The sequence below is a fragment of the Podarcis erhardii genome, assembly GCF_964252035.2.
Source record: "Podarcis erhardii genome assembly, chromosome: 4".
NCBI classification, from domain to species: domain Eukaryota; kingdom Metazoa; phylum Chordata; class Lepidosauria; order Squamata; family Lacertidae; genus Podarcis; species Podarcis erhardii.
In genome coordinates, this window is record NC_138508.1 from 81463528 (window position 1) to 81485664 (window position 22137).

Sequence of the window (22137 nt, forward strand, 5' to 3'; positions counted from 1 at the left end):
GCTGCCGCATGGGGGTGCATGAGATGCTCCCCCCCAAACTCGAAGATAGACTAAAGGATACCTAACAAGGCCCCAAAACCACCAAAGTTGTGAGGAATTGCTACGGAGAAGCCAAAACCTGCCAATGCAGGGGAAATTCCATCCCAGTTCTGAATACAGCAACCATCTTACGACCATATCAGCGCCCGCTGACCTAGAACGCGAAAGGTTAAGCTGCAAAAGAAGAAAAAAGAGAGAAGAAAGGAGAATTTAATTTTTTAGGGAGGTCTGGTGGGTAATCCTGGAAGAGAAGGAAGAAGAGTGAGCATTGGCCAAGGATCGGCCCCTGTACCTGTCCCAGGCCACACCCCTGCCAGCAGCCCATAGGCCTGCCAGGCAGGGGCGGGCTAAAGACACCCTGTTACCAGGTGGGTGGCACCCGGCCAGGTAGACCCTGTGTGGGGTCGCAAACTCCACCCACCCGTTGGGAGGGGGTGAGCGGGAATTGCATGTCCATTGCTCCCTCAGAGTACACTGTCATAGTGAAGCCAGGATGCATGGGACTGCAGGATTTTCTGAAGAGGAAGCAGTATGATTTGAGATAGATGGAAGGGAAACTATGGTTGCATTCACATGAAATGTCAAAACAGGTGTGCTATGGGAATGAGCAGGCACTCACTCTTCTCCTTTCCCCTTCCTCCATACATGAGAAGATCAGAAGCTTTCACACCTGTCTTGTAGCAAAACTATAGTGTACTGTTTTGTCCAAACCCAGAAAACTGTTTTGCAAAAACCACAATTTGCTTGTAAATCAGCATCACAAGTCATGGTTTGATCCTTCTTTCTGAATTCTGTCTAGTGGTTCGCCCTGAATTTTTATAAGTGAAGGATTGGTAAAGGTGAATCAAAATTAGAGATAACAATTTTAAGTGTCTGTAGGTTTTGTGTATAATATTTTAGCTATAAATCATGTAGGTAATCATGTGCCATGTATTCATATTAATTTCATTTGATTGCTATTTCTTTCTTTCTTTCTTTCTTTCTTTCTTTCTTTCTTTCTTTCTTTCTTTCTGGGTAACTCCAGTATTAGAATTTATTAGCTATAGCTTCTTTAGGTCAATTTTAATATATTTTGTTTCTTTCCATTTCTGATCAAAACAGCATTGTCTCATTTGAATATGTAAGGCAGGGTACATTTATTAACCTACTTAGTTATAATGCCATCATATATGCCCAAGGTTAAATTTAAAAGTTGAATTGAAGATGGGTTATTGAGAGAAAGAGAGAGAGAGAGAGAGAGAGAAGCTTAGGCTTTTAGTTTTGATTTCTTATTGATTTTCACTAAGAAAATAGAATTCCAAATCTTACAGAAGCCTGTGATGTTCATTCAATTTTGCCTTTGTCATGAAGAAGCCATTAAGAAAATGGAGAGGAAGAGGTCACAATAATCTTTTCGGAAATAGGAACTAATTTTATTCAAAGGTCATATTTTTATGCAAAGCTTTCAGAATGCACATGTCATTCTATTTTTTTTTCTTTGTCATTTACACAAATTAGTTGTGTAAGTTAGGAATAATGAGCTTCCATTATAGAAAGCTGTGGTTATTACAGAATACCTCCAACCATTTCCAGTTAGAGAATATACAGTGCACAGAAGAGAAGATACACTGAAAACATTTAGTCTCCTAAGACATGATGTGATAGATTTCTACAGCAGCCCAATAGAATCTTCACATCCATGTGGAAACTGGTGTGGCAAGGGTTGCCAAATGCACTGACTGATATGCGACACATCACACATTAGTCTTGTTGAAATCAATAGTGCCAAAGTAGGTCACTACTAAAGTCAACAATCCTAAGCATACTGCACCTTCATGCAAGTGATACCCACCCACTGGGAAAAAAGGGTCTTATATCTGAAATAGCATGGGATATATTCTATCTCGCCCGGCATCAACAAAGTTGTTTGTGGAGGAGAAGATCCCTCTATTGCTCAATGAAGACTTTTAGTTCCTTACCTATCCATCCCTGACACCGGATAACTCAGAATGGGAGACGTGTGCCTTCCATGGATAGCATCTAGTGGCTTTATCTCACATAACTGGGCTTCTTGTTCTCAGAAGGGATAACTGATGATGCCTGTGTTTGGCACTGGGTGGCAGTCCCATTCTATTATTTTAATGGGTCATGCTTGCAGCTAACTTTTGCTTGATTGAGCCAAGTGTGCATTCAACTCACGACTCCTCATCCCCCCCAAAAAAGGTGTGGGAGCATGTGCTCTATTTAAGTATCCCCAAAGAAGGCAGGAGTGGGGCTGCCCTCTCAAGAGGATGTTGCTCAGTTCATTGTGATAGTTCAGACTACCTGAAAACACATCCTTGAAAAATAGTTTGCTTTTAAGCATATATTCTATTTTGATATTTTGCTTAAACCACCCTATCGTTGAAGCATCAGGGCACGTGAGCTTTGAAACACTACATTATTTGTGAGTAACACATCCCAGGGGCAGAAGGAAGCTCCCTAGCTCTGTCAGAGAGAGAACTTGAGGGAAAAGATACAAGTTCCAACCTGACTACAGCACTACTAAAGCCCACAGTTGGCTCCCAAACTATTGGTGAAGGAACATTCTCTTAGACCAGGCCCTGATTGAAGGTAAGTTGTAACAGCGGCACTACTACTATCATAATTATATGGCTGTTAGGAATTAAGGAATGGGTTGCCAAATGCATTCTTGAGTTAAAAGTCGGAGAGGTCCAGAAGGTGGCAACACGAGAATGAGCCTTTTCTGGAGTGGCCTCCCATTTTGGGGAATGCTCTCCCCAGGGAGGTTCAGCTGGTGCTTCATTGTACACCTTTAGGCGCCACACCAAAGCATTCCTCTTTAACCAGGCTGATTGACATCCAATGCCCTTTTAAAATGTGTTGGGGGATGGGAGGATTATTGGGTTGTCCTTGTTTTTATTATGTATTTTGTGTTTTATGTTGTGAAAAAAAGTGAAAATCTGGACACAGAAGTTGCAAAATCTAAAAAACAAAAAACCGCATGCCAAAATATATACTACCGACATGGGTTAACAAATTTAATAAATAGTAATAATTTCTTTATATAATATATTATTTACATAATATATATATAAACTAGACTTGCCTCTGAAAGAATACCGCAGTTCAACCATGTCCACATAAATCTTGTCCACATACAGAGGATTATAATTATATAATACAGTAGTTGACATGAAATGTCCAAGATGTGTTATGTTCTATCCATGCCCAGTGGTCTACAGTGAAGTGGTTGTTGTCATGCTTTTGCAACAGGCTGACACACAGTCTTCATCAGCTTCTTGGTGTGCCATCACAAATGCTATAACAATTCTAAGATGGCTTCAGAACAAATATATGAATGATTTAAACAGGTCAGGATTCAAGAAGCTGCTTATGTATTTATTTAGAATATTTATACAGTATAGCACTTTTCAACAAAGAAGTTCTCATAGCAGTTTGCATAGAAAAAGGCAGCTTACAAACGTGTTTCAATAAATTTGTTTACAGCCTCAAGAGAAGTTGGCTTTGCTTCAGACCTAAGTCCACGCCCACACCATACATTCAAATCACATAGTTTGTTGAGGATGTTGGGAATTGTAGCTATGTGAAGGGCAAACTTCAGTTCCCAAGATTCTTTGGGGGAAGCCATGTGCTTTAAATGCATGATGAAAAGAAATAGAGTCCCTCAACTGAACCTTCCCTGGAAGTGCCTTTTCCATCCCGACCATAATTGGGTACAGATCAGATAATGTCCCGGCCAGGCAGACACAGCTGCTTCAGTTGCCCCACAACTGTCCTCTCAGGCGGCTGAAATCCTCACAGGGCAGGGCTTGGTGAAGATGCTCCCCTGTCACATTAATGTTGAGGGTGGTTCTGCTTGTCTTGGCTCCAGTAAACCCCAACTCCAGATCTCATCTGGGAGCAGAGCAGAGAGCAGTGTCCAGACCAGGAAGACAGGACTGTTTCTGAAGTTCTTCCTTCACGTACTTCATCCCTCATGCAAAGAGTTTATGCTAGTTTAATGGCATGTTTACTTTGGACTGCTACCTTTTCCAAATAGGGCTGTTGTGAATTCATGACTACTTTTGGAACATGTACACACAACAGGAGATTAGTTGTTGTGTTGAATGGTGTGCTATATACATCTCACACCTAGCTCTTGACCTCTTACTGGTTAGGGCATTTCACTGGCCTTGATTTTTTAGAAGTACCGTATTATTACTTAACCTACCATTGGGGTCCTAATAAAGGCCACTTCAATGCTATGCATTGAGTAGAGAAAGCCCTGGAAGTGTTAAATTTTATATATGGCCAATAACATCTATAACCATAAAAGGACAAACAAGGTATATGATAAGCAGGGGCTTAGTTAAAGATGCCTCAGATGGTGCAAGATACAGATCTTTTGCAGTGAGCGCAAGGTTTTCTGCCCCTGCTCCTTTTGAATATTGTGGAATTTAAAAAAACAAACAAACTTTTGATTATCTTTTGTGGAGTGGCTGGGTGCATTGCAAAACACAGTGCTTATGAGTCACCCCTCTCTACCATATTGTGTCATGCACCAATATCCTGAGTTCTTTAAGCACCTAGGAATGCCTCTGAATGACAGAATGAAAAACATGTATGTGCATTACAAGGAATAAAAATTTAAATGGATTTTTTTTTAAAAAAAAGGTTAGTTGTGTAACATTAGAACCAATAACTATACCTTTAGAATAATAATTAGAGCAATTACTGTTTTTGTTAGAATTACTTAGGTATGAATAATTTAAAAAAAAATATTTTTACCATATCAATACATTTTCCGTAATGATAGATTACATTTAATATAACTATTTAGGCTTTAACTCCCCTCCCCTCCCCAGAACATACATTTGTCAGTTCTCTTCCTAATGGAAGTCTGACTGAAATATAGAATAAATTGAAAAATGGCTTCTGAAACCTGGCTTAGCTGTCACTGGAGTCATAATTCTGTCAATAACAGACAGTAAATGCAGAGGCCTGACTTTTCCCTCTTATTTTTATTTATAAATTCCATTTCATAATAGCAATAAGACACCACAGGCCATGCATTTCGAAGGGATTACTGCACTTCTCTTGTGATTAAAGTCGTCCAGCCTCTAGCCTTCTGCCTCATAACGTCACCTGAGGTGTTCAGTAATAGTCCAGAAATGCACTGCATGCTGTGTCTTATTACTTAAATATATTTAGCTTGATCATACAAGGGGGTGAATAATGGCAGAAAGCAGAAGAAGAACTTCCTTCTCCGATTCCATTCTTTTTAATTTACTCAACAGAGAATTAATTCTGGAGTTAAGTTGCCTACTGTTTGTTAAAAGCATCCATGAGATGCAAAGTCAGTCGTTTGTGTGTATGATGATAATACTGTCCACCTTCATATAGAGGGAACTCCCAACTTGCACCATTCAAATAAAATCCGGCTTGTTGCACAATGCAGAAATCCAATGAAATTCCAAAAAGGGCTAAACTGATACATTCCACATTAAATTACCACTGTCGTTCAATTCATTAGAAGAGTTTATGGCGTTACAACATGTCTGTAATTTATAGCCTGCTTACTGACAAAGCTTAATGCTAACATATGCCTAATTTGCCAAGGTTATCTCAAGTTTCATTCATCTCCCCCCACTAACAATATGCCTCTGATTCCATGCTTCATGGATGAGGTACATGTGGTTTCATATTTAGTGCTATCAATCACAAGTAATTGCCTCTAGCTCCCCGCCTCAGCGTTCAAAGGGAGGTCTATACCTTGCTTGATGATTGATGAAAAGTGGATACTTAGCCAGAGGAGGGCGTCATCCTCCATCCTTAGCAAGGGGGGAAAATCTGGAAGAGAGAACTGGAGAAAAGATGAGATAGATTAACTGTCTGACATTTCCAAACTTTGGGGTTTGGTCTCCCTTTTTTTTTGCCTTTGTGATTTGCAGCCAGGGAAAGAAGTATTTCAGAAAATTAGGGTGCTGTGAAGTAATCATTCTCTTGAGTTTTCATGGGACACAATATCCATTACAAAGACCATTAATGCATGGTTCTGATCCTGCAAATCAGTATGTGTTGCTCTGCTCTCTGGAAACCCCAATGAGTTAAATAGCATTATCTGTTCTTGGGAATTATATTGCTGAGCCTTATAATGGGCATTCATTTTGCATTTGTGCTATCAAGGCATCTACTATTAGGCTGTTGTCTTCTTACAACAGTTTGGTTAATAAAACAATCCTGCTTCCTCACAGACATACAAATAGTTTTTAAAAAACCCCAAACCCTCATCATACATGCTTCCTTTTTTGTGATGTAAAGTTCTCTCGCTGTCTTTGCTAGGTGATTTTTCCTTCAATCTATATATTATATAGCTCATAGGTAGGCAAACTAAGGCCCAGGGGCCGGATCCGACCCAGTCACCTTCTAAATCTGGTGTTTTTACATGAGCAGAATGTGTGCTTTTATTTTAAATACATCTCTGGGTTATTTGTGGGGCCTGCCTGGTGTTTTTACATGAGTAGAATGTGTGCTTTTATTTAAAATGCATTTCTGGGTTATTTGTGGGGCATAGGAATTCGTCCCCCCCCCCCAAAAAAAAATAGTCTGGCCCCCCTCAAGGTCTGAGGGACAGTGAACTGGCTCCCTGCTGAAAAATTTTGCTGACCCCTGATATAACTATTCAATTTCTGAGGCACATTTTATTTTGAAATATTTTCAGCAGTTTTTTTTATTGGAAAGTATGCTTTCTGGGTACAGCTCCCACTTGCAGCTGACTTCCTACTCCACATCAGCACTTTGGTTCCGCAGTATTACTGCTCAAGTCACCATTCCCTTCCTAATTACCTCCGAAGCAATACCACCCAGGAGCACCTGATGGGCAGCGCTAGGGGAAGCGACAGAGGGACCTGATGCGGTCACCACTATTTATGGCATCTTATGAAACTTTGCTATCACATCAGTCTTTTCACCTTTTCTTTTTTCATATGAGGTCATATGTCAATAAGGGCTTCTACTGCTTTCATGTAACTACAGCGCAGGCGGCTCTTCAGAATCCATCTTGGGTCTGCTGTGCTTGTGTGCAGCTTTGCATTATGCCTTCATATCCCACTGAAGGAAGGGGAGATCTCTTTGATTTGAAGGGAGCTGGATTGTACTCCTGGCTCCTAACGTTGCACCGATCCAGCAGTCAGCAGCAGCATGCCTCAGCCTAAAGCACTTATTCGCTGGCACAGACATGAAATTAACATCAGCATATATTCAAAAAGCCCGTAAGAATAAGGGGGTTGGCTTCTGAATCATGTCTGCTGACTTCCTATTCATGTCATTTTTGACAAGCAGGGGGTGATGTGAAGCTGTGCAGTGGTTTGTGGGAATAGCTCTCTCAGTTCTGTTTCATTACATGGCTAATTAAGCAAGGTCACTGAGCCCTTTTTCAGATCTTTCAATTGAGGCATCTCTGTGGTTTGAATAGATCTGTTTATTATCTTACATGCCCTAACAATATAAAGATATTAAATGCACAGTGTGTGTATGGTGTTTGGGTGTGTGTTGGTGTGAGTGTATATCAGTATATATGTAGGCTTGCACTTACATAATGTGCACTCTCTGTGGATGTAAGTGGTGATTCTAGTAATAGCTAATTATTCAAAATATTTGCTGAGTTTTAAAGCCGTATGCAAATGTGCTGCAAGTATGATGAATATTTAATGCAAAGGAATGTAGTCTAGAACAATAAGGTTCACTTTACACTAACAGTCCAACTTATCTATGACACAGGATCACTAGAGAGGTTAATTTCTTTATGCAAGAGAACAAGAAAGGCATGCAGATAAATAATTAAGTATATAAACAAGTACATGAGCTACAGGATTACATAACACCAAGATAGGTCGAACTAAGAAGGGAGGGTTGAGGAGAAATTGTTTATAGACTGAAGCCACAATTCATGAGACAGTTGTCTGCATGTACGTCCCATTGTTTTCCATAGAACTTAAGCACATATAACTGTGATGGAATTCCTATGAATTCCCCATTCATATGATGATGTTCAGAATATCTCTTCCCAACTAGGAATCAATACCAAATATAATGCAGTTGGTGCCAGGGAAATTGCCAAATTCTGGTGTGTGCCTGCTTGGCTGATAAAGTAGGATTAGATGGTGGTGCTCCATTTGCAAAAAGAAGCAGGCTGCATTTTTGCAAATTAGGAATAGTCTGGAGAGTAAAGTGACTGGTTTCGAAAGTAATTGAAAACTGATTCAAATGTTTTAGCATTTTAAATAACTATAAGGAAGCAGTAAAAGAGAATAGTGTAAAGAACATTTGTGTGTGAAGGAAAGAGGTCTGCCTCAAGGTGTATTTGAAGGATGTGGAAACCAGAGATTTATACAAAGCAAGAACAGCTTTATGTGGAGAGGGAGCAAAAATCTTGGCCTTCAGTGGAGAGGTGTCACAGAAGGAACCATCTCAAGGACAAGGTCAAAACATACCAGAAGGAGAAAAGTACCTTAACAGAGAGTTTGTTTTCTCATAACAATGTTAACTAGCCTTCAGTGGTAGATAGGAGGGCAAAATTAAATGCTTTATGCAGATAATATGTAATGTAACAAGAATAGGCTCTTTGCAACTGGAAAAAACTGCTTCCAGATAGATTAGAGAGCAGCTGAAGAGGGTTTCTTTATTTCCTCGCCTGCCATTTTCCTACTTCAAATCATCCTTCCCAAACTCTCCCAATCCTACACACCCGAGATCAAGGGTTAAAGTGTGTGTTTCCTGCATGGAAACCTGTGTGTGTGTGTGGGTGGGTGGGTGGGTGGGTGGTAGGGTTGCCATATGTCCTCTTTTTCCAAGACATGTCCTCTTTTTCATGGGTATTTAAAATGAGAGTCATCCTTGTGATCCATAGTTAAAAGCAGAAGTTGGCAAATGGTGACCTCTTTTTCGCTCCTCAATATATGGCAACACTGAGTGTGTGGGTGTCTATGCAGAGGAAGGTTCAGCCTCCTGCTACTTCTGCAGCCCCTGCTGCCTACCAGCCCCTGAACCAACTTTAGCAATCTCAAACTCCGAAATGTATCAAAGATGCCTAGAATTAATCCCAGGATTAGTTTACACATGAGTCTAAGCAGCACTGATTTCACTCTGGGTGCTTCCAGATGACCTGTTTCTTAAGCCTTCGTCCTAATTTTATTTGCAGGCTGATTAGATGACATTGGCTATTTAATGATCATTCACTATTTATTACTTGTTTGTGGGGAGGTTAGATGACATTGCAAGTATTACCCCACTTTCTGGTGCATTTTCCCATTGCTTTTCATATAGCAACAAGTCTACTATTTGGGGAAGTGTGTGTGTTGCACAAGAACTCACAATCACTACCTGATTTTACTGGTATGTGAGTGAATTGCCATGGAAAATAGTGACAGTCAAAGTGCCCTCTGGGAAATAGTTGCTCCAAGGGCACAACCCTATCCAAGCCATGTTTCCCCCCTTCTTCTTCTTCTTCTTCTTCTTCTTCTTCTTCTTCTTCTTCTTCTTCTTCCTTAAGAGTGTTAGTAATCACATGCTGAAGTCTTTAGGACCGAGGTGATATACAACAAAAACAAATGCTGTTCCTCAACAGACCAATCAGATTTCAGTGAGTAATGTTTGAATTTGTGGTGCTGTGATATACACAGTGATGCCATTGATATATTACACAACAACAACAACACCCCCATGTGCGCATCATTTTAGGATTAAGAATGAATTATCTAGGCACATTCAAATATTGAATAAATGCAAAGTGATTGTTAGCAATTTATCCAGCATGCAAACTATAATTTCAGTCCTTGCATATCTTTCAAACAAGACAGAGAAATCCATCTGTAATTTTAGTTTATTAGATAATTTGATTTCATGACACTGTATTTTATCCTTGAACTAGACAGAAACATCATTGACAACACAACATGTAGCCTTTGAAGTAGCTTAGTTGAACTGCATAGTTGTATGCAGTACATCAGCTTCTTCCTCCATTCTTTGCAGGTGACATTGGGCTCTTTCCCCCCTTCCCTCCTGCCTGGCCAACATAGACTGTTTACCCATTTGTTGCTTTATCGCTGGCATTCTAGAAAATTGCCTGTAACTTTATTTGTTCAGCTCTATGTGCTTCGGAGAGGATGGACTCACCTGTCCTCTGCGATCTTCACCTCTATTATGTGTATATTTACTGGCTGCTTGTATTTGATGGTTCCTTACATTCTGGGTTCACCCCCAATAGCTTTTTTTATTAACATTCTTTTTCTCGACAACAGCTCATTCTAAGGGACCTGTAGTTTTCCACTTATTTGGACAGATTTTCATTCTCCGCTCTCAGAAAATCTTGCATTCTTTGTTGCTGCTTGCATTGTACAGTCCGCTTCATGCCATAAAAAGGGCACCACAACTTAGGAACTGCAACCAGCTGTTTATACTTCCCACAGAAACAAGATAGCATGATATGGGCATAAGAAGGGACTCGCTAGATCAGACCAGTATTCTCTTTTCAGCTGTGTACAGTTAAATACCCCAAAGAAGCTCAGAAGCAGGACTTGAAGGCAACAGCCCTCCTCTAGGGTTTCCCCCAATATTCAAAGGTATTCTATCTAAACATGGATGTTCCATTTAGCTATTGTGGCTAATAGCTTACGTGTACTACGTCAGCGTGTTATAGCTTGATACATGAATATAATGAAAATTGTAAGTAACACGGGGAGAGGGTTTGATGTAACCAACAAATCTGGTCTATATGAAAGAAAGCTTTGCTCCCTTTCTCAACCTATCCCCATGGTCTTTACTGATGTGTTCTGTGTGTATTGTGCTGGACTATTAGGCCTATGAAGTGGGAAACAAACAAAGCATTGCTTGTTTCCCCACCAACCTGAGAGGAAAAACTGGCAGCTCCTCTGTTTGGGAGGTGCAGGTGCTAGTGTTGGGAAGAAGCATCCTAGTTACTGGAAATCCTTGTTGGACCTTGTTCAGAAGACTAACCCTCCAGTGACTAATTTAAATTGTGGGTTGTCGTAAAATATTAGCTAAGTACTCCACCGTGCCATAAAGGACCTCACATTTTTCAGAATGTGAAATTGTCCATGAGCAAGCTCATTTGTTAATTTATTTAAAATTATTTGTTAACTTTATATTCCACCCTACACCCCAAAACATAGTAGATTTCGGAATAGGAAGGGCAGTGGAGCACAGGGTGATGTGAGTGTTGTTGTTGTTGTTGTTTTTAAAAAAGAAAATAAAGAGCTAGCCATACATTTGGCTTGATCATAAAATGCATATTTGCACTTTCTGGCTCCCAAATTGTGTGACTGAATGAGGATTTAAAGTGTCTTTCTGCTGCATAATCACATTCTGGGTAAGCTAAGCTGTGGCTGAGTTTTTCATTTTATCAGCCCGTTCTCCTCAACGTAAGACAATGACGACTGTAAGAAATGGTAAAATAAGCAGCCACACGGATGATGAACAGCACCTAGTTTCCATTTTTTCCTTCTGTCATCTTTGCTTTGTGGAGCAGATACATGAAAATCATTGGGAGATTTGCCACAGGTTTCAGTGGGATGGGAATTGCCCCCCTGCCTCCTTTCAATCTTATCTGAACAGATGATGTGAATAAGAAGAGCGCATCAGAATAACTTTAATCTACATAAAATAAAATATGTTATAAGGCTATGGGGGGAAAAACATTCAGATGATGATAGAAGAGGAATCACTTCTGGCTCTCATGAGTGCCTGTCCACATTTCACTGAAGTTGTCAGCATTGTGGTATTCCTCATCTACATCTCGGGGCATCCACCAGTCAAGAGCACTTCCTTTCATCTTTATCAAGCTTTACGGTTGTTTTCCTCTACACAGGAAGGCATACATTTTTGACACAGGGATAGATGTTCTCATGAGGTGTGAGTGGAACTTAAAGATGGCTGAAGGAAAAATTCTGAGAAGCTCCTAATGAATCCAATTAATGGTACATTTTGATAACACAAGGTCCTTTGGATCCTGTAATCCATGAAAGGGACCACCTGCTGATCCTTTTTTTAACAAGTTGCACATCTTCTCACCATCATAATCAGGTAGGGATGGTTGTACATAAAAGTCCTGAGATGTGCTTCAATTCAGGAAGCCCTGTCTTCCTCAGAACTGCCATGCTCAGAGTAACAGCCCCTAATTTGTAACTGTAAAAGAACTATGAACAGCTGAAAGCATCCATAATCAACAAGTGCTTGTTATCTTTGAGGACATATCGATGCAGCAACAAGCAAAGACCTGCCATTAGGCATAGTGAGGCAGGCGCTTCAGGCTGTAGATGTTGGGTAGCATGGTATGGGCAGCAGCGGCTGTGGGATGTAATCCACTGGGAGTAGTCAAGTACAACATTACCTTTTTTTGCTAGAGTGGTCATGCAGGGAATGTTTGGTCCAGCCTGTCGAAGCTTCCTGTTCCTCCTGGCCTGGAGCATCCTTCCTTGCATGTGACTAGTAGGTGGGCGTGACCTTTCCAGACCTGGTAAAAGGCCAAGTCGTGCAGCCACCTCCCTCTCTCCAATCTTCTTTTTTGCCCTGCAAACTTCCTGATTCACCTGGACTGTACTGCTGGCTGCCAGCCAAGCAGTCCCCCAGGTTATATCCTATATGGGGTAAACCTGTTTGTACATGTTTGTAACTTTAAGCCTAAAAGGCTGCCTTCAGGGATCATACTCTTCTCTGCCTGATCATGAGTAAAACTACTTTTTGTTACTTATGAAAAAGACTGTGGTGTCTTTATTCTTTTAGGATGGATCAAAGGGGTCTTACCAGGAATAATAGAACATACCCGTATCTTTCGCTCTATAGGACGCACCCGACCATAGGACGCACCTAGTTTTAGAGGGGGAGAACAAGGGGGGAAAAATCTCTCCCTCTCTGCACAGCGCCCCTACAGTGAAGCGGCAGGAGAAACGGAGCCCCTTTCATTTCACCTCCCGCTTCGCTGAAGGGGCACTGCGCAGAGAGGGAAAGCAGTGCAGCGCCTCTCCAGTGAAGCGAAGCCAGGAGAGCAAGAGGGATTGATGCGCACCGACCTCTCTTGCTCTTCAAGCTTCAGCGAAAGCAACGCGAAGCCTCCGGAGCGCAGCGGGAGCACTCCCGCTGCACTTTGGAGGCTTCGTGTTGCTTTTGCTGAAGCCATGTAGCCTGCATTCGCTCCATAAGACGCACACACATTTCCCCTTAATTTTTGGAGGGGAAAAAGTGCGTCTTATAGAGCGAAAAATACGGTATCTCAATCTGGGCAAGCCAGATTGAATTGTTTATTGTCTTAAGAGGCTCACATGAGTCTGCAACCAGTTTTCTGCTGTGTAAGAAGGGGAATGCACTCTGCTGTATATAGAAACTTGCTAGCATGAGTTAGGAAGGATATTAATAATCAATATATCCTCTCCTGCCATCATCAACATTCCCACAGCGACAGCCACCATGCTTTCCCCTCTGTTTCATGCAGCCCACCCTGCACCCCTTAAACTTGCCTCCTGTGCTCAGATGACCCTTCACCAGTGCTAAAGTAGGATTTAACAGACATTGTGGTCAGCTTCTGTGCATGGTTTGTCAATGAGGGCACCAATTGTCCCTTGCCTCAGGCAGCAAAATGTATTGAGCCAGGACTGCCTCTCAGGCTTTCTATTTATGCCTTCTACGCAGACCCCAGCGAGATGTGACGGCTGAAGTTCTCTCTAAAAAGAATACTCAGCAGGCTACAATTTCCAATATCCCTTGGGAGGAGTTGTGATGGTTAAACCATTGTACAAAACCCTTCTATACCTTTGTAGACAGGCCTTTCATTCCATGCAGCAACATAGCAGCAATGCTTCACACCAAATGCTGTTATTGGTTGTTATTTATAGAGCAACATTACTCTGCATGGCGCTTTACAGATTTCAAGGACCAGGATCCGAACAATTTGTACAATGACGCAGGGGAAAACAGCCAAGGAAGGGAGCCAGGGATAAAACATAAGTAAATAAGAAGAGTCTGCTGGATCAGGCCAACGGCCCATCTGATCCACCAACCTCTTCTCACAATGGTCAACCAAAAGGAGAAAAATATATCTTGTTATATCAGTTGCAGGTCAGCTGCAAGAATTGCTGAACTCACAGACACTGCTCCATTGTGCTTCCCTTATTTTTCTGACATAGTAACACCCCTCAGATCCCGGGTATCCAATGTGAACTTTGCTAACTTGTCCTGAGAGCCTGGTGGGGAGAGTTGGAGGGCCACAACTGGCCCTGGGTTTGTTCTCCAACCCTGGCATAAGATACGTGTTCACCACATATGTGTGTACAGGGATGATATCTGATCTAGTAATGACCCTGTCCTAACCTTGCAGCTTTATTCACTCCTGGTTTCTTTTTCTGCAGTTTTTTTTTTTTTTTAAGGAGGAGGTGAATAATCAATTTCTTGTACGAGACAGCACAGTCTTTAGAAGCTTTAACTGACTTGTTTGCTACTGTTTGACAAATTTCTGTCAACAGCTTTTTGGAGCTCTGACAAGCTGGTTCCTTCAGAATACGGGCCACATATTTAATAGCATCCCATGAGGAGAGTCTTTTCTCTCTCTCTCTCTCTCTCTCTCTCTCTCTCTCTCTCTCTCTCCCTCCTGTTACAGGTTTTTGATGTGATAATACCAACCCAATATTTGAGAGATTATGTTCCTCTTTTGTATAGTAACGGCAGAAAAATAGGAATATCTGAATGGAAAATGTGGTTGATGGTGTCAGGGAATATTCATCTACCTCCTTGGCTTGTTGGTCTCTCAAACCTGCGCCTTATTTATTTACGTTTTTAATGTACCTTCTGGGGGAAACAACAGTTCTCGCAAAATGTCATCACAGTTATACTTGAGTAGGTTTGGAATACCAAGCTGAGACCTGATTTGCAATTAACTGCTGCCAGTGTTGTCTTTGAAGGGTGACTACTTTCATCCCACCCCCCCCCCACCCCCAGTAAACTTTGTTCCCCTTTCCCTGTAGATCTTTGGCAGGAGTACTCCAAACACCTGGGCTCTCAGACCTGGTCTGGTAGAAGTACCCAACCACAGATGTCAGCTTCTTTTGTTGACTTCCTATTAGTAGCCGCTTAATGGATGGGAGCAAAACACTGCTTTGCCTAAGCGCTTATCAATAGACAGCAAACATTCTTCTTTCATTGGGCAAAGGGTCAAACTGTTTCACTTGGCTATAAAGCTCTGCCAGATAATTGCTGGTGATTAGCAATTTTAATTACCAGGTGCTATGGTTTCTAGTGTGTAGTGGGCTTTTCCCCCTGTTGTTGTAATTGGACAGGTTGCTAATAGGTACTGCTTATTGTAGCCCCGCTAGCATTTTTTTTAAAATAGTAATTGCACAACTACTCTTTTAAACAAGCATAATAAGTATAAATGAAATAACTAGTGTCTGCTGAAATCAAATTATTTGGTTATAAGATCAATGAAGAGGGCTTTTCGGGAGGGGGTGTATTTTTGTTTTGTTTTTTTAAAAAAACATTGTCTAGTGAAAAAATATTTAATACAATTCACAAGTCAGCTTTTAATCCTCTTGTAAACACTTGTATATACTTTTGTTACCAAAGAGAAGCGATGATTTAAAAATCTTTCCCTGCTACATTGGTCTTGTTGGAACTAAGCTTGTAGAACATGTTCTACCTCATTGGTTTTGCATGAAGACTTTTAGGAGGTTTTCATAGGATCACAAACCAACAACACAATTAGCAGTGAACTAATCTCTTTCCTTAAGCAGGCGCTAAAGGGGTTCAAAATAAAACAGTGAGCACAAAAGACGGGTGATCTCCCTTAACAGAGGATACAGCTATAATACTTGAGGAAATAAATGGCCACATTTTATTTTAAATATAATCTCAATTTCTTTTCACGCTAAGTAGCAAATTCAGCTTTTGTAGCTTTCATTGTATTGCTCAGGGAGCTTGTGATGCAAGATAATGCAGCTAATCTAATTTGGATTTGAGTAGTAAATTTTGAAGCTATCTCTAGTGGTTTTATAAGAGTGGCTGCTCTGTGTTCAGGAAAATAAAGGGATCCATATGAGGTGTGATATCTATTCATTTCTGCATTTTTCATTTTCAGCTTTTTTCCCTTTTTCCTTTTTGGTTACACTTGTGCTCAGCTTCTCCCATGAGTTGTGGGCTGGGCATGAATGCTAAGGAGAGGCACCTGGCGAGAATCAGAGCCACTTTGGGTGTGACAGTGTATTATGGAGCGAACTGAAAATGTGAGGAAAATAAATGTCGTTTCACGATACCGCTCCATCAAAAACAGACGTCAGTCTGTACGCTATGCTGCAGCTATTTGTCGTGTTATATAAGCCCAGTGGCATACTCAGGGCAGGACTTTAGCACAGGAGAAGAAGAACAAGAAATCCAGAGTTTGGATTTGATATCCTGCTTTATCACTACCCGAAGGAGTCTCAAAGCAGCTAACATTCTCCTTTCCCTTCCTCCCCCACAACAAACACTCTGTGAGGTGAGTGGGGCTGAGAGACTTCAGAGAAGTGTGACTGGCCCAAGGTCACCCAGCAGCTGCATGTGGAAGAGCAGAGATGCGAACCTGGTTCACCAGATTTTTGAGCGGGTACGAACCAGGCACCCCCACACAGGCACCCCCAGCACGGCACAACACGGTGCACCTCTTCGCCAGACAAGGGCCACACTGGCCAACCAGGCTCCCCACTGTGAGGGTGAGCAGGCATCTCAGTATGGCCCCACTCTGCTCCAGCGGGGGTGGGATCGCTGTGGTCGTGGTGAGCCTCCCTGCCAGGTGCACCCCCCGCCAAATGCACGCACGCAAACGCCAGGCGCCAGCAACCACAGCTACACCACTGAGTTGAGGTTCCCACTCTTCAGGAGGGTTCTCCAATGCAGCAGGGCTCCCCTACCACTCATTTTAAATTGTGTGTGCATGAAAGAGATATCATTTAAAGTAAGTGGAGTTATTACAATTTTAAAAGACACACACACCCCACCCCGTAAGACCACAAAGTCCATAATCTAAGCCCACAATCCTAAGTCAGGGTTGCCATATTTCAAAAAGTGAAAATCTGAACAAAAATGTTGTTGAGATTTTTTGGCAAAATCGCCAAAAATAACACTGCCAACACAGGTTGCCGCCCAGAGACACTTTCCGACAAGCTATGTCCAGGAAATTCCGGTCATATGGCAATGTATGGTAAATACAACAGGATTTACTTTTGAGTAGACATGGTTAGGATTGCATTGTAAAATTACCTAACTGCCTCATTGTACTGTCAGTACTAACAACAAGCCTTAGAAATTTTAGAAGAGCTCTGCTGGATCTGGCCTACCAGATGTTGTTGGACAACAAGGACTGTCATCCCTGATAATTGCTGATTGGGACGGATGGAAGTTGGAGTCCAAACATCTGTCGGGTCCAGGTTTCCCATTTCAGACTTAGTTCATCCATCATATAAAGTGTGAGCTAACACATATAGTAGAAGGAACACCCGGAATAGCTTTCTGTGTCCTTCAACTTCTTCAAGGAGCTTACAATGGGATTACAATCTCACAATAACTTGAGCACTGATGTTTATTATAGTTGAACAGGGATTGAAGCCTGCACATCATTAATGTAGACCCATTACTTCCACCACACTGCATTGCTCACAAATAGACTGGCTGAAAACCAGGAAGTGTGGGTACCATTCATGAACGCATCACTTCTAGACTGTAAATTCAAGGATAATAAATTATGGAAGCTGACAAAACGTTTGTAGGTATAGCGGCAAAATGTCAAAAGTTGGAAGTGTGACGCATACACATACCACCACAACAGCACATAAAATCGAAACACCAACAACCCATTTAAAAAGCTTACGTTAGCAGATCTTAAAAGCCTAGGAAAATGGGCATGTTTTTGCTGATGCCTAAATGATAGCAGTGAGGTCTCATAGGATATTTGAATGGCAAGGAAAATGCTGTGCCTCTCTTTCTCCAGTTGCCACCCATCACAATTTCAGCTCTTGGGGCACCCAGTAAAATGGCTCACAGGATAATCTCTGGATGGACGGAAGATTGTCTAACGAATATGTGGGTTTTGTACACCTCAGAAAATGTACATGGTAATTCTTTACACATATGGGAAGCTCACTGAAACCAGCAGACTTTCCAAGCAAATGGATTGGGATAAGGGTGCCAGTTATGCTTGCCATATTAAAATGTATCTCTGTATACACAGTTGTGATAAGAATTCAGTGTCATTTATGGTACAGTGAATAAGCCCAGCAGAGTGGGTTAAGGATACAAACTTAAGCATTACTTTTTAATTTCTTTGCTTTTGTGGCTTGAGGTTAGACCCATACTATGTTATTTGCACATCGTTTTTTGGTACTTTGTTGATATTAGTTACCTGCTGTGACACACAGAAGATGGCAGTTTCATTGTTGTACTCTGGAAAAAGCAGGTATTGTACACCTGAATTATAATCTCGCTGTGATAATGTGCTACTATTGAGTCAACAAAATGAGTTGTCTATTTTGTCTTCACACACACATCTCTTGCGAAGGCGAGATTGACAATCAGAACCATAAATATTTTGGCCTTCACATTTTGCGGCATGATGAAAAGCAAAGCAGTGCAATAATTTCAAAATGAAAACTTGCAGACAATGCTCCTCCATTTGTTCTAGTAAGATGAACTTCTTATGAAAGGCATTTATTCTGAAGAAGTGTTAAAATGTTACAGACCAGCAATCCTCAAAAATATGTAAACAGAAAAAATATTGTATATAATACGCTGTCTTCTGAAGTGCATGTAGAAAATGCACATTAAAATAATGCCAAAAAAATGTCCCATGCTCGCAAAATACTTGCTTTTTATATCTTAAATGTTTACCACATTGCAGTCTTTAGGTTTCTTTTGATCATTGGAAGGGAACAGATATTTATCGAGTCTGTAAATGGTAAACAATTTCCCAGGGAATACCACCATTTCCTGACAAATGACTGAAGAATAAAAGTGTGTGTGTGTGTAAGCAAGCAAGAAGGTGAGGAATAGAGTGATACTGATTTACTGACTATTTGTACTAAAGAAGTTCTACTGAATTCTTAGACTTTGCCAGTTTGCTTGTATGCTATTTTCTGTCTTAGATTGCACCCCAGGACCCCAGGGATGGGGAACCTGGGACCTTCCAGATCTTGTTGGACTTCATCTCCTATCAGCCTCAGCTGCCATGGCCAATGGTCAGGAGTACTAGGAGTTATAACCCAATGACATCTAGAGAGCCACAGATTCTCCACCCCTGCTATACCCACTTACCTGCGCACAGCAGGACTGGGTTCTGAGTAGACTTACGTACTACAGAATAAAAATATCCACACAGTATTCCACACAGAATTATACCTTTTCATTAGTTTTGTAAACAGAGAAAACAGCATTATACAACCTCTGGTAAAATAAACCTTTTTATAATGTATGGTTTGCCTGCATTTTCACCAGAACTAGATGAAGTGAAACGATGAGCTTTGTGTAAGGACATAGGCAATTCGGCATTTCTGCAGTATATATTATTTCCCCCTTTTTATTCATTATTATCATCATCATGTTCCAATTCTTTTTTTTGGGGGGGGGGTGAAACAAATTGTAAATAGAGATTGGATTGTAGCCAATGCTAGACCTACTCAGAGTAGACCTATTGAAGTTAATAGCCATGAGCAACTAATTGGCATCCAGTGCGAATGGACCTGGGTTGGCATTATATGCTCAACCTGTCTTGCCCTGATGAGCAACCTGGCTGTTGAATTCTCACCAGCTGAAGTTTCCAAAGCATCTTCAGAGGCAGCCCCAAGTATAATCTGCTGCAGTAATCAAACCTAGATGTTACCAGAGCATAGATGTTAGCCTATTGCTATCCAGATAGGGCGCAGCTGGGCAACCAGCCAGAGCTGATGGATTTATGCTAGTTTAGCCAGTCAGTTTCAGATATTTTGAAATGCTTTTGGGGGTGGGAAAAAGGTTTTGTTGTTGCTGCCGCAGGCTTTACAATGGAAATACTGCCTTTTCTCTAATAGGAACAGTTAAATGTTAATTAAAATATTTCATTTGTCTTTCCAAGTCAATTCACACAAGAGCAATCTTTGGAGATGATAGTACAGAATTTGAGGAGGAGAGATTAAAATTAAAATAATTTGAAATATATGTTGACAATGCATTGTGCAGTGCTTTCCTCTTAATCAAATGCATTGATGCGGACTAATTTTCCTCCAGTTCGCTTGTTGATATAAATAGACGCCCTGTATAATTAACAAAATACTACTATACATAAAAAGGGAAATGATAATGTTATACACCCTTCTTAGACTAATTAGCAAACCTTAGTGGACTATTGCTGCCAAAAACTGTACTACAAGTTTTTGTTTTACTTTGTTGCTTAGGAACACCTAAGATTTTTCACGTGGCATGGGTCTCTTATTTGTTTATCATTAGCTTGTTGTCTCTGATAATAGTCTAGCCCTGTCTAGCATTGGTATGCTCATAGCATGATGCTGTAGTTGTTTAAGCCACAAGGCTGGGATACTGTAATGTTCTCCACATGTGGTTGCTCCCTGATTTTTTGGAAGCTCCTGCAGCATGTAGCAGACCTCTTCCTGAGGGAGTGGTTCAGTAGGAGGGCATTATATCGGAGCATTAGTCTACCCCAGCTCTATATTGCGTTTCCATCATAATTCAAGAGACAGACTTTGACTCCATTGGTGGGACTCTATTGGTTCCACATATCATCTGATCCCTGTGAGACAGCTAGCTGATGTAGCACCATACTACCATCTGTAGCCGTGGTTTGGCATTGCATCAGAGACCATGTCAGCATTCTTCTGTTCACAAGCTGCTGGCACAGGGAATAAGCCATGTAGACCCTACAACTAGAGTGGCTGGTTCAAGAATACTGGTACGGGTACTTAATAATGATTTGTCAAAACCTAGCCTCAACAAGTGTGCTATATTTTATTTGAGCTGGCGTTTGATGTGTGTGTCATTTGCTATGACTTACCTGTTTTCGTTTCATTCGCTATTTTGTATATTCTTTGTTATATGAAGACTAAGGGCTGATTTGAATGTCCTGCTAAATCATAGTTTAGCATGATGAGAGCGAGTCCAGCAAAACTTGGGCTCCTATACTCTACCTTGTCCCTTCTATTCTGGTGCAGCCATTAAGCTTTTGCTTTCATTTAAGGTTAACTGCAGTTTGCTGGGTCATCTGAACTGGGACAGACTGTGGTTAATCTTAACTGTGTTTAGATGAAACAAGACAATATCATGGGCCCTGGAGGTGGGCTGGCTGGCTGGGCCAGACAGAGGAGTGGTGGACAGATGACCCCAGAGAGGGATATAGTCAGCTAGGAGGGCCTCTACCCAGGTTGTGAGAGCCCAAGAAAGAGAATCCTTGGAAAGGTCCTAGTGCGGAGAAGAGAGGGGGGAGGACTTCCCTTGCTTGATCCCCTCTCCTACCAATTGCCACAGTGCAAGACTTGGGCTCTGCTTCTTTTTCTGGAGCTATCAGAGGCTGGTTCTGGATCATCCACTTTGCCTACCATGCCACCAACTCTGTCTCTGCACTTGTCAGAAACTATTGTCCATCCTGCCTCTCCATGTGTATGTTACGCCACCTGGCCCATCTACCTCTGAGGAGACAATAACACCTCCTCCATTGCCCAAGTTGCGGAGACACCAATATAGGTGCAAACAGCTGTGGGTGGTTGAGCCTTCTTGCAGAAGTGCTAGGTGCTTGCCAAGTCTAGAGATAAGAACTGCTTGCTGCACTAAGTTGTGCCTGCCCCTTTTCCTTATAACTGGTTTGTAAGGTGTGTATTGTTGATGGATCAACATATTTGCTTGTGTAGCAATATATAGCACCCGTGGTGCCTTTGACTTGTGTTTTGCCTATGTACCACACCAATCTGAGCATTAAATTTTTGGGTAGAAACCGTAACCAGAGTTCAGTTTCTTCGTCAAGTGGGAGCCAGGACAGCCAATTTTGAACCATGGTTAATAAGGCGAGTTCCAGCTGACCATAGTTAAGATTATCCACAATTTAGG

The 22137-nt window shown here is 41.4% G+C and overlaps 1 long non-coding RNA gene across 6 annotated transcripts in view; it reads left to right on the forward strand.

Annotated features, from left to right (window-relative positions):
- The window catches only part of LOC309339879, a 227136-nt gene that overhangs the window by 14364 nt on the left and 190635 nt on the right, over window positions 1–22137 (forward strand). Inside the window, exon 3 of one of the 6 annotated variants that reach the window (XR_014155604.1) lies at window positions 3914–4020. The exons of the other annotated variants lie outside the window; for them this stretch is intronic. This is a non-coding gene — a long non-coding RNA (uncharacterized lncRNA). Of the gene's footprint in view, window positions 1–3913; window positions 4021–22137 lie in introns of those variants that run through there. 6 annotated transcript variants of the gene reach the window in all.